At 35.6% G+C, this 14,460-nt stretch overlaps 1 protein-coding gene across 4 annotated transcripts in view; it reads right to left on the bottom strand.

The window, feature by feature from the left end:
• retm (real-time) overlaps positions 1 to 14,460 on the bottom strand; it is a 469,145-nt gene that overhangs the window by 238,775 nt on the left and 215,910 nt on the right. The window lies entirely within an intron of this gene.

The raw sequence follows: 14,460 nt of genomic DNA, 5'->3' as shown, positions 1-14,460 counted from the left end.
ATATATATAAAAGAAAATCTCAACTACATAATGTCATTCTAGTTTGGCTAAGAGTAAATTTAGTAGCAAAAGACAGACAACTAAGGTCATACTGTGCCAATACAGATCATTGCAGTTCACAAGGTAATTACTTAATAAATAATGGAACATAAAACAGGTTTAGAAAAGAGTGTATAAAAAGTGTACAGAGAAACAAACAAATGTAAAAGAGTTTGCAAGAAACAGATAAAACCAACCAGGTGTTATGAGCAGTGCCAGCTCTAGGGGTTCTGGCACCTTGGTGCAATTTTAAGTTGAGTACTCCTTACTTTTTATTTTTTAAATGTACTTAAAATTTTAAGGTTAAAAAAAAAAATCAAAACACATATTTTTATGTAAAATTGTATACTTTGAAAAATGCATATATTAACCTCCAATGGGTCAGGATGTCTATATACCTCCAGAAAAATCAGGATAAAATGAATGCTATCCGTTGAAAGAACATGGATAAGAAGGGCAATTTGGCCATCATGTCCATTAGAAGGTGCGATAATCCTTCATACTGAAGAGAACACTTAACCAGGTTATCTCGTTAAGTATAATAGCTGCTTCTCAGTTCCTTGTTCTAAGTTGAGTAACTGGACTTTTAGTTATATTGGATACACTAAAATATAGAAATTATTTTTATTTTTGTCTTCTCTTTTATTGTACAAATTATAGTTTATTTGCCAATTTTTTCTAATCATTTATTCGACTAATCGACAATACATTTTCGAATGATGTATACAGCTAATTAAGTTCTCAAAGAACTTAATTCAAGATAATTATTTGAAATATAAAATAAAATAAAAAATAACAGACTTCAGATTATGATATTTTTATTTTTGTTCAAAATCAAATTCCGTTGAATACTTAGATTGCCTGAGGGATGCGTTTCGCAACTTTGCATTATAAATAATAATATGAACTTAATTCAAGATAATTATTTGAAATTATTTGAAAAATAAGATATCAAATGTGAAGTGTACATACTGTAAAAAGTATGAAATTAGAAGAAAGTAGATATTTATAATTCAGTTACTATGAGTGGCTGTGGCAGTGCGAAGGGAGGGGGGAGAGTAGAATGCAGACTAAGTATTGTTTGATATAATGCCCCATTGACACCATATAACTGTAGCATATTGAATAGCTTCTCTCTTGGCACCTTGTCACATATCTTTTCCAGATCGACTAAATTTAAATACAGATTTTTGTTATATTCCCATGATTTCTCCACTATTTGTCATAAAGTGAAGATCTGATCCTGACAGCCTCTATTTGGCGTGAATCCAGCTTGTTCTTCACCAAGCTTTTCTTCCACAATTCTTCTCAACCGTTTCTCAAGTATATAATGGTGTCGAGGCTAGCTGGTGAACGGACGTGCTATCGGAGAGCTCATGAGAGATTTGCGATTTTTGTTGATTTATTGATGTTTTGGATTCAATGTAATGGACTTAAGTGTGTAATTTTGGTATATTATTGGAGCTTTATTAGCGTGGTTAGTGTACTAAAGCGTTTTATAATATAATCTATGTCAGGAAGTCGCCGCTAGATGAATTCGTAATGTGTAGTGTTCGTGCAAGCTCCAGATAAGATAAGTATCATTTTCAGTTATCGATACAAATTACTTAATATTGTGTAGTTTTGTTTTGTTTGCCTTGCGTATTTTAGTGCGTCTGTTTTTGGTGTGTTATAACGTATAATTTGACAAACCACGTTGCAAATAAGTATGGCACCTGTGCGAAGGAAAATGGCGGCCAGTAATGAAGGTTTGCCATCCTTATCAAAGAACAGTAGTATAAAAGAAATGAGTCAGTGTACTAGCTGTGAAATGTACACTTTGCGGAGTGCGGTCGGAGTGTGGTTAGATGATAATAAAGGATTGAATGTGTGTAGAAAATGTAGGGAGAATGAGGAATTGAAGTGTATTTTGGATCGTGAGTGTGATATTTTTGTCAACCTTCAGAATGAAGGAAATATGGATATGACAAGAAATGGCAAGGTTGTACATGAAAATTGTGAGAGTGTGAATGTAGAAAGTGTGAATGATAGTATAAATGGTTTCTCAGAGAATAAAAAAGATGAGATAGATGCATTGAGTGAGATCGCGTTGTTGAATAGCGCGATAGAAAGAGAAAAACAGCAGCTAGAGTGCATGAACAAAAGTCGACTGAATGAACCAACCAATAATAAAAGGTATGACAGGAAAAATAGACGTATGAATGTGAACATGAACAAAATGAAGGATAGAATGCTGTATGGAGACTCGTTAGTACGAGGTGTGTTAGTAGAGGATTTGACAAAATCGTACCAACCTGGTGCGACCATAAAGGACGTAACTGAGTCTATTAGAGAGCAAAAGGAAAGGGTGAAAGAAATGATTGTTGTGGCAGGTACGAATGATTTGAAAGGAGATAAAATGGAAATGATAGAAGACCTGAATGAATTGTTTGAGGTAGCAAAAGAAAAGAGTGAGAGAGTTAGAATGATTAGTCTTTTGCCACGGTATGACAGTGAAATGTTTAAAAGGAGGGCCATAATTGCGAATGACTTTATGCGTGGGTTATGTATGACGAGTGGAGTGGAATTTGTGGATGTGTGGAGTGAGTTTGATGGGCGAAAGGATCTATATAAGATGGATGGCTTGCATTTGAATGGTTACGGTGTAAGAAGACTTGAGAAAGCGTTGCTGAATGTAGTGGATGTGCAAATTCAGGGAAACTAGATTTGTTAAGGGGGGGAGTAGATATACAGTCCTTATGGAGGCAGTTGAATGTAAGAATGAATATAATATGCCAGAGCAAATAAGGACAACAAATCTGAGTGGGATAGTTAATATAAGGCATCAAGTTAGGGTTGGGGCTAATGGGGGTCTTAAATTCATGTACACTAATACTAGGAGTATTAGGAACAAGAAGGAAGAGTTTTTGGCCATGGTTGGCACTACCAAACCACAGGTTATAGGTATTAGTGAAACATGGCTGACTGTAGATGATATAACTAGTGGGATTGAATGTGATGGGTATAGTGTGTTCAGGAATGACAGAGAGAATAAAATGGGGAAGGAGTATTGTTGATGATAGCTGATGAGCTCCAGCTAAGGAGAATAGAAGTTGAATTGCAGGATAGAGAAAAGAGCACATTTGAGGCCATTTGGTGTGAGATTGTGGCTAGCAGAACTAAATATACAATTGGGTGCTGCTATAGACCAGGTGATGGAAAAGATGGTGGTGACAGTATGCACAAGCAAATAGAAGAAATGGGTGGAAGGAGGGTGATTATTATGGGAGATTTCAACTATGGTCGCATTGAATGGAGTGAGGAGAGGACACACGGAAGGAAGGAACTGGATTTTATGCGGTTATTAAGGGATAACTATCTGCGACAGCATGTAATGGAAAATACTATTGGTCAGAGAGTGCTTGACCTAGTAATTACATCTGAGGATTTGGCTGTAACAAATATGACCACATTGCCACCAATCGGTGAGAGTGATCATAGGGTCATAACTTGGTAGGTGGCTAAAGGTGTAGAATTTTCAATTAAGACAGGGTACATGTGGAATTATCGGGCTGGAAAATATGACAAGCTTAGGAGTTTGATTGGCTCAGTGCCATGGCATGTACAACTACAAGGACTAGAAGTTGATAGTGCATGGGAGGTAGTTAAGAAGTGCTTGCATGAAGCAATGGCTGACTGTATACCTAGAGTCCGAATAATAAATCAAGTAGGGGTTAAATGGATGAATAACACCATTAAGCTTGAGCTGCAAAAAAAGAAACAACTATGGAGGGAATTTAGGGAGAAGGGTGACCGGCAGGCACATGAGCGGTATAAAGCGCAGGCCAGAAGGGTGACGAGTGTGGTAAGAAAGGCAAAAAAGGATTACGAAAGAACATTGGCCATGCAGGCTAAAGAGAATCCTAAACAGTTTTTTAGATATGTAGCAAGTAAAAGGAAAAATGTACATGGCAGATTGATTTTAAAGAATGCCGATGGTAGGGAGGTAACTGAATCAGTTGAGATAGTTGAGTTACTGAGTGAGCACTTTGCAAGCATATATCATCCAGGTGGTGACATTGCAGAAACGAATGTACCAGTAGATTATACGGGAATTGTGGTGAATGAAGTGGAGGTGAGTAGTCTATTGCATAACCTCAATGTCAATACATCTGTGGGATTGGATGGTATACCAGCTCGTGTTGTACGAGAAGCAGCTAAAGAATTATCAGTACCCTTGACCATTTTGTTTAATTTGAGTCTCGGGTCTGGGTTAGTCCCGAGCGGGTGGAAAGAGGGGAAAATAGTTCCACTGCATAAAGGTGGTTCCAAGACTGCTGTTGTAAATTACCGACCGATTAGCATATCAGGAATCATTGTCAAGGTCTTAGAGAAACTAGTCAAGAAAAGAATACAGGATTGGATAGATGAAAATGGGATATTGTATGGGGGACAACATGGTTTTGTGAAGGGTAGATCATGCCTCAGTAACTTGCTCACGTTTTATAATACAGTGACGGCTGAACTGGGTAGGGGTAATGGGTTTACAGTGATACTACTGGACCTTGCCAAGGCCTTTGATAGGATACCACATGGAACCCTAATCAGTAAACTGGAGCAGATGGGTATAGATATAGGGTTGGTGAGATGGATAGGAGGGTGGTTGAAGGAGAGATATCAAAGAGTGGTTTATTCAGGAGTGGAGTCTAAAAGACGTCTTGTGACTAGTGGAGTGCCACAGGGCTCTGTTCTTGGACCACTGCTTTTCAATTTGTTCATCAATGATACTGGAAAGGATCTGAGAGGAAGTGTTCACTTGTTTGCTGATGATGCAAAGTTGGGTAGAGCAATTGTGAGTGCACAGGATGTCAAAATTTTACAGGATGATTTGGATAGTTTGGAGGACTGGGCTAGGAAAAATGGATGTCAATTTAATGTGGCAAAGTGTAAGGTTATGCACTTTGGGGTGAAAAGAATAGCAGCAGTATATCGCATTGGTGGAACCATACTCCAGGAGATTGATGAGGCCAGGGATTTGGGAGTGTTGGTGGATAGGGGGTTGAAGTTTAGGGGGCATATTGTAAAAGTAACTAAAACAGCTCACCAAATCACTTGGCTTCTGAAAAATACTTTAACATGCAGAGACGAACAAGTTGTTGTTCCTCTGTATCGAGCCTTGATAAGACCCCATCTGGACTTCTGTGCCCAGTTATGGGCACCACGGTTTCTTCGTGATGGGGAGGAAGTGGAGAGGGTCCAGAGACTAGTGACCAAGATGATAGCAGGTCTGTGGAATGAACCTTATGAGAATAGGTTGAAGATTTGTGGTTTGCAGAAATTGGACGATAGGCGAAGGAGGGGTGATATGATTGAGACATTCAAATTACTATAGGGTTTTTATAAGATTGATCCAGAAGATATTTTTGAAAATATGACTGGTGGTGGGAGGACTAGGAGCCATGCATGGAAGCTGGGCAAGAGCGTGGTTGACAAGGGTGTTAGAGCTAGGTTCTTTACTTGGAGAGTGGTAAATGAGTGGAATAAGCTTCCAGAGTCTGTTGTGGGTGCTACGACCGTGAATGAGTTCAAGTCAAGGTATGACAGATACTGTGTGAATGTTGAATAGTTGTTCTTGACATGATGTTAGGGCCTCCCTCGATGAGTCTGTCGACTCCTTGGAGTTTCCCGGAACAATAATAATAATAATATATACTGGCATACATCTTACCAGGAACACTCAGTAGAGAAATACCTCTGTAATTCTTACATTCAGTTTTATTTCCCTTTTTATATATGGGTACTATTAGAGCTCTACTCCAATCATCAGGAATTTGCCCCTCTGTCCACGCCTTCTGAACTATGCAGTGCAGTCACTGTAAGACTTTTATACCACCATACTTCAGCATTTCTGGTCGAATATCATCTACTCCTGCTGCCTTTCCACATTTCAAGCCTTTGATGGCTTTTTCTACTTCAAGTATGGATATGTATTCCTGACTGAATGCCTGTCGAGTGTTTTTTACCACTGTACTATCACTGCTTGTTTCATTTAGCAATTTTTCAAAGTAATTACTCCATACTGCAAGGATATCTTTTTCTCCGGTTTTCATGTCACCTTTATCATCTCTAACTCCTTTTAGAGCAATCTTTCCTCCATTTCAAAGCTTCTTCAACAACCTCCATAATATTTTGCCACCTTTTTGATATTTATTTTCTATGTTCTTGCCAAAGTCCTCCGATGACTTTTGTTTAGCTAGTTTTACAAAGTGTTTAGCTTTCTTATATTTGTCTCTGTATTCTCTAAGAGCAAAAGCTGATTTATTTGCCAGGAACTTTTGATATGCATTCTTCTTTTCTTATACGGCTTCTTTAATTTCCTGTATCCACCATGGAGTTCTGATTTTCCTATCCTTGCAGACAATCACCACATGCCTCTGGCTGAATCAATCAGGGTTTTCTTCAAGGCTTGCCACTGAATCTTGGAGATTCAGTGGCAAGCCTTGTTCCTGTTTTTTTCGTTCCTGTTCTGAAACGCTTTCATTTTTTCTGCAATAATCTTTATGTATTTTAGTCTACAGTTCACATCTGAGAGCTGCTCAACTTTTATTCGCTTTAAAACTTTCTTACATGTCATTCTTTTCAATATGAAATTCAATTTTTTAGTGATCACTTCCAATTTCAAATCCTCTGTACACTCTGGTGTTCTGCACCAGGGAGAAAACATCACTATCAATAATAACATAGTCAATGAGACTTATCTTATTCCTTGTCTCTTCTCTCCATGTGAATTTGTGCACATTTTTATGTTGGAACATGGTGTTAGTAAGAACCAGTTCATGTCCTGAGCAGAAATCCAACAGGTATTTGCCATTATTATTAGCTTTGTTCTTTTCTCCAAATTTTCCCAAAATATTTTTGGATGTCTGACAATCATTTCCTACTCTGCTATTTAGATTCCCAACAAGGACCAAGTTTTCCTTTTTCATTGTGTCAGTTGCTTTCTCTAAAGACTCAAAAAAATTCCTCCACTTCTACCTTAGCAGAACCTTCTGTAGGACCATAGGCACAAATAAGTCTCATTGTCCAGTTCCCCATTCTGATATTTGCCCACATGACTCTACTTGAGACCGCCTGCCATTCAAGAAGATTAGCCTCGTATTTAGTGTTGAATGCTATGGCTACTCTATGAATTGCTATATGTACGAATACTATATATAAATTCATCACATATATACTTATTTATATTGCTTCCACTGATAAAAGGTTATTTTACAACAGTAAAGAAACAGCATTTTTATTATTGAAATGAGCGCATTACAATTAACAATAATAATAACAATTTGTTTTGTTTTTCAACTGTGAGTTCGTTTGAAATACTAGTGAATATAATTTTGCAATATTTTAAAATTAGCCTTCAAATACGAATGTAATGCAATTTAACATGTCTTGTTCATAAAAGCAGAAAGAGTTGTTCTTAAACAGCAGAACTATATCTAAATCTGTAAGCATAACAATGTGACATGCATATTTCCATGCATCATAGCAGCACAAGATAAAATAAAAAGTAATGTTCAAACCTTATTTATTGCAATAAATTTTGCTCCAATTTTTTTTCAGAATATTTAAATTTCAGAATATTTTTCAGAATATTGTTTAACACGAGACTGGAAATTACCGCAAAAATAATTTCCACAATATTTTCTGTAACACATCTTCCAAAATGAATATATTCAGCCGAGTAAATCCATTATGCCACATCTCTAGTCTTTATGATGAGGTGACTTACAGAAACGTCAGAGACTTCCAAAAGACTTTATACTCTCTTTTTTTTTTGTGTGCACCTGAAGAAGTCTTCTTAACACGTTCACTGCCACGCTACTTCAGCATAGTCTCTTCGCATACGCCGAGCAATTTCACTTCTTCAAAGTCAGTAAGGTAATCTCGTTGCCTGCGGTAAGCATCATACGAGTATACTCGTAGCTGGCTTGTGTAGCTCATATACCAACTACGAGTATACTCGTAGTTGGCAGCGAGCGTGTTAAAGACGAAACTGGTCATGCTGAATAAAAACAGTGTTTTATTTTAATCTCTCAGCCATATTTTTAAAAAATATGTCTTTCAGCCAAGTAAATCCATTTTATTTTCTTGCTAATTTTGCTAACTGAACGAAGGAAATAATGAGAATGACTGACTGTAGCAGATTTTTATCTACATAATAATTATGTAGAATGAAATGAAAAAATATGCTAACGGAAATGTAATTGCTAATAAAATCTTAACATTTTTATTCTTATTAGGAGAAATCAACTGAGATCAGAACACCTTGTTGTGTTCGGCTCCATATTTATTCATCTTCCGAATCTTTGGCAGTCGGCTGCTTGCTGAGCAAATGATGTGGACGGCTGAGGATCATCGATGGTAGAAGCTTTGTCGACTTTATTTTAAAAAAATTGTTATTGGAAGCTGCCATTTTTGTCTCTTCCGTTCAGTAAACAGGTTCTGCAAGGGTTCCAAAGTTTCTGTTATTGTGCAAGTAATTTTTATGCCGCGCTCCATCATAGAATCATAATCCATTATCTGTTCCTTTAATGTTTGAGCCGTTTGAAATATCGTGGCAAAATTTTTGAGTGTCCACGCTGGTGGTTCTTCACTTTCATCCTAATCTTCTGTAGAAGATTTGACAAATGAGTCCATCTATATAATCATTCAATTCTTCTTCCATCATATCGTCAAATCCCTCTGGACCTATTTTCCATTCTGTGTTAATTATCGTTGTTGTCTGCGAGTTAATATCATGGGCGTCTTGGGAATTATGAACGGCATCACTCCACAAATTCTTCCAGCATGCAGTTACTGATTCTGGTTTCAATTCGTCCACTGATCCCTTGATGAATACAATTGCATCTGAAATTGTGAATGATTTCCAGCATTCCATGACTCCAACATCAGCAGAATCCTCAACCATTGCATGAATCATCGAAAAGCTGCCAAGCATATGAGGCTTTGAAGCATCTGATGACACCTTGATCAAGTGGCTGAAACAATGAGGTCATATTAGATGGGAAGAAAACCACGTGAACATTTTCATCTTCAGTGACTAGTGACTCAGGGTGGCTTGGAGGGTTGTCTATTATCAATAAAACTTTAAATGGTAATCCTTCCCTCTCCAAGTATTTTTCACCTCCGAAATAGACCATCAATGGAACCATTCTGTAAATAACACGGCCGTGACCCACGCTTTTGGATTTGATTGCCAAAAAACAGGCAAACAACTTTTGTTTTTGTTTTTAAGGGCACGTGGATTCTGCGCTCAGTAAAGAAGGCCAGGTTTAATAATATGATCAGCTGTTGCCACAAAGTACCAGCATCAATCTGTCCTTAAATGCTTTAAAGCATGGTGCTTGTTTCACAGTTTTATGGATGTAGGTCCGTTGGGGCATTTTCTTCCAAAAGAAGCCAGTTTCATGATAATTAAAAATTTGCTTAGGATGATAACCTTTCTCTGAAATAAGTTTTTTTTAATTCTGCTGGGAACAATGCAGCAGCTTTCTCATCAGCCAATGCAGATTCTCCAGTAATTTTTATGTTTTTTAGATTAAACCTAGTTTTGAATCTATGCAACCAGCCCTTGCTTGCTGTAGTTTTGAATCTATGCAACCATCCTATATGAAGACATGTAGCTGCAGCCCTTGCTTGCAGCCACATGTCTTCATATAGGATCAATGCTTTTTGTCGTAATGTGTTACTGTCAATAGGAATCCTTTTTCTTGCCATGTCTTTCACCCACAAATTCAAGGCTTTTTCTACCTTGAGTAATGCCTTAACATGTACTGTACCCGTAACTTTTGCAGATTTTGGGAGCAATGGAAAGACTGGCACGAATTCTTTCTTTGTTCTTCAACACTTCACATATCAAAGATTTGTTTTTATTATAGATCTTGGCAACAGTTGCAATTGACTTTTTTTCTGCTTCAATCATATTGATAATCTTTAATTTTTCACTAATACTGAGCACTTCACGTCTTCTCTTCGGTTTTGAAGCATTTTTAAATTCTTCACAATTTATTTGCTTGAATTTAAATGCAATTTTTAATTGCAATGACAGACAATTTGACTGCTTTCTTCAATAATTTGAGTAAAACTAAACATGAACAAACACAAGTTTAAGTTCACGTGCCTAGCAAAACAAGCATGTTTCGACAAGTTTACTGCCTGTGTGTATGCATGTTTCAACCGGTGCACCGTTTGACAGTTTCATGGTTTTTTTGTTTTTTTTTGAACAGCGGATATGGGAGGGAGGCTATTGTACTACAGTATTTTCTTATTATTATTATCGTCATCATTATCTGGCATTTTCTTTTAGTACAAAGAAGAAATCACCATATATTTCGAAAAGACATTTACCACTAGTTTAGATAGGTGGCAAAGTAGATATACTTTTACTACAATTTTACACTAAAATGTATAAGTATCTCCAAGTGATTTACATTTGTAGCAAGTGTCTTGAGAATGGTTTTTATTATTATTATTATGTCACACTTTATTATTATTATTATGTCTCACCAAGCGGTCCAAAGACTCATTGAGGGACGGCATCCACTCCACAACTCTCTGTCTCCACAAACTACTACAGCCAACCACAACTATCATCATCAACTACACCACCACCACCATCTATTGCTCACTACAATTGCTAGTATTTTCACAGACAATCACAAACATCCATGCCCACGGTGGGATTCGAACCAGCAGTCTTTTGGCTGAAGAGATGTACGCTAACCACTCAGTCAACCAGGTCGGCCAATTTTGAAAATAAATTATTTCAAACATCAGCAGGATGAATAGGTGGGTTCTCTTCCCCCCCATCAATTGCAAAAAAAAAAAAAAAAAAGCTGAATGCTTATGCAACACATATGCACCTATTTTTTTCCCTTCTTTCTTAAATAACTACATCAAATAACTTATAAGTATAATTTTCAATAATAAAAGTGAAATTGCGATTATTATAAATTAAGAAATTATTTTGTATCAAGCTGCAAAAGAAATCTCAACATTTGTATTTAGGATATAACTGAAAACAAAACAAGACATTGTTGATGTATTATGCACTACTGCTAGTGGCTCTTTGGTGTGATTTCTAAAGAAGTGGTCTTTCTCAATAACACTGAGAGTAATCTAAGCCTTTACCACCAGCTGAGAAGATTATTGTCTAGTATTTCTAAGACAAAAGTTTTTCCAGCAGCAGTAATAGTCATCATATTTGGAATTTTTTAAGGAAAAAAAAAACAAAACTAACACTACTGAATTTTTTTTTTGGTGCATACACGTAAAAATTTTTTAATATGCTGAAAATATAGCACAGAATTTCTAAAAACTTAGAATAATGTCAACAGACAACTGAACAAATGATTGTGGATTGCAAAGAAATAGTCCAGAATTAGAAGTATCTGCTTTGGTGGATACAACAGCGAAGGAGAAATATTATTGGCTTATTTCTTTTATCAAAAGGCAAAATGAAGTAATAGATATGAATAGCGTAGGTGAAAATTTTCAAAACAGTAGAAAATTAGATAGAGTAGTTATTCATAATTCAGTTCCATTCCGAAATAAAAAACCTATTGAACAAAAAATTTGGTTAGACAAAAAATAAATGTAAATAAAAATAAATACTTAAAGAAATGCATAATTTTTTCTTTGATTTGTAAACCCTTAGGTTAAATTTTGAATCTATTTATCTCAGTGTGAATTAACTACACATTTACTGTGTGTTTAGCAATCAACAATTCTATGATTTACAAACAATGCCACTTTGTAATAGAGGTTAAGTCTGGTACACGAGCACACGCCTCACGTCCTAACTGGCAAATGCGCAATGCATGTTAAAAATAAATAAATAAAGAAAGAAAGTCAGTGGTGTAAAGGCATCCCCTATAATGCGACACCCAGCTTGTTTAGTGCTTCTGCCAGCTCTATACCACACATAGCAAAAACAACTTGCAGTTTTTGCTAAATGTTATTAAAAGTTGCAGTATTTATTACAATATGTTTAATGCATATCCATATTTAATAAATGATAATATTAAATTTTTGTATTAAAATATTAAAATCTGTTTTTATTTTATTTTTTCTACTTCACAGTAAGCAGACCCTGGTTATGAGCCTACATACAATAACTACATTCGAGTAATAAAAATAATATACACATACATGATCTATATACAGGGATAAATACCGATGTGCTGAAAATTTCAAAACAAACAAAAAAAAATTTCATGAATTTGATAAAATCTGCTGAGTGTAGAGGACTCAAGGTGAATTCCAAATTAAAATGTAAATGAGGGTTAGTCCATTACCACAAAACCCACATGTAGGTATGGCAATGTAAAATGACTGCAAAGCAAGAACATTTTCCTCTCTACAGTCTCTGCATCGACTGCCACAATTTGATGGTGCTTATTGTTGATCTCTCTATTCCATAATGACTGCCACCAAGATAAGTTTATCTTATAATCTGCCTGTAATTGGTGAAGGGGACAGGCAGAGGGTGAAAGCTTGGCAAATGAGCTAAACTAGCTGAAGTATCTGTAGCCTCATCATCATGCATATCAAGGATTTAGGCCTAGCATGGCCTGTTCCGGCCTTAGAAGTCATCGTTGAATCGTTTAAGAGGACATCCTAGTTTTCTTTTTCCTAATGGCTTGTAAAGCAAACAATCCATTTATCTGTAATACCCTTTTTTTCCATAGACCTTCCTGCAAATATACATGGACCTCACCAGATAGTACAATAAAGAACTGTATTGCTTACATTCTAATCAAACGCAATTGGAAATCATCAGTGCAGAATGTTAGAACTTTCAAAACTCCAGACTTTGACACTGACCATGAACTGCTTGCAGCAAAAAGTAAACTAAAATTCAAGTATCGTAAATCACGAGCTCATATCAACAAAGTGGACCTGTCAAAACTGAAAGAGAAATCTATGCAAGATAACTATCAGACACTAATAGGAAATGAGTTTAGAAAATTTTCCTACGACAATATAGAAAATACATGGAATCAAGGTAAAAAAATTGTTACTACTGCAAGAAACATACTTGGTACAACATCAAGACCAAATCATGAATGGATAACCCCTGAAATTCTAAATACTTTGGAAGAAAAAAGAACAGCAAAGCATATATTAAATATAAAAAACACAGAAGAAAATAAATAACATTATAAGAATCTTAAAAACAAAAGTGATAAAATATGCACATCTGCCAAAAATAACTGGTTAGAGGAAAAAGCAAAACTGTGCGAAGAAGCTAATAAAAGAAATAATAAAATTGTATACAAAATTATCAAAGAATTAACTAAGATCTATAAATATAAACCATTAACAATGAAAGATAAAAACAATCTAGAAACTGGGTCAATACAAATTATTAAAATAATTTGGAAGGACTACTATCAAACGTTATTTCAAAAAGAACAGAAGGAGGAAAGTATAACAGAAAAGATTATATGAAAAGGCACCACCCATAACTCCAGCAGAAATTATAAATGCAATAAACCAAATGAAACTTTCAAAAGCTATGGGTAAAGATGAAATATCTATAAAACTATGGAAATATGGTGGCAAGGAAGCTATTAATTTCTTAATGAATTTATTTAATCAAATTCTTTATAATGGAGTAATCCCAACTGACTGGAAAACAAGAATTATTATACCAATTCAGAAAAAAGGAGAGAAAAGAATATGTGAAAATTATAGACCCATAACACTCTTAAGTCATAGTTATAAACTATTCATTCAAATTATACAAAAGAGAACACAGGTGCTCACAGAAAAAATCATAGAGGAAAACCAAGCAGGATTCAGGCCACATAGATCCACCATAGACCATATCTTCACCATTAATAATATAGCAGAAAAATATTGGGAATACAACCTGCCCATATACTGTTGTTTTATAGATTTTAAGCAAGTCTTTGATTCAGTTAATAGAAGCAAATTGATCACTATCCTAAAAAACATAAAAATGGATTCAGATATTTTAACATTTATTACAAATTATTATGGAGACACCAAAGCTTTTGTTAAAATGAACAACATTAAAACCGAGGATTTCAGAGTCGAGAAAGGTGTAATGCAGGGATGCCCTCTCTCTCACCTCAACTCTTTATCATCTTCCTAGAAGAAGTCTGTAAAACCATAGCTGATGAACCAGGTGTAAAAATCAATGGTACCAACATTAATCACATAAAATATGTGGATGATATCATTATTTTAGCAGATTCTAAACCACAGCTAGAAAAAACTATTAATATTTTAAATGACTCTTGTAAAACTTATGGTATGAAAATAAATCATCATAAAACAAAAATAATGAAGATAGGTAGAGAAGAAGAAAATATTTCTATAAATCTCGAATTTCGTTATGGAGGCAGCATAAGAGAA

Source organism: Typopeltis vanoorti, chromosome 14, assembly GCF_054136105.1.
Source record: "Typopeltis vanoorti isolate ZY-2024b chromosome 14, IOZ_Tvanoo_1.0, whole genome shotgun sequence".
Classification (NCBI taxonomy): Eukaryota; Metazoa; Arthropoda; class Arachnida; order Uropygi; family Thelyphonidae; genus Typopeltis; species Typopeltis vanoorti.
Note: the sequence above shows the minus strand (reverse complement) of the source record. Positions and strands in the feature narration are given on the sequence as shown.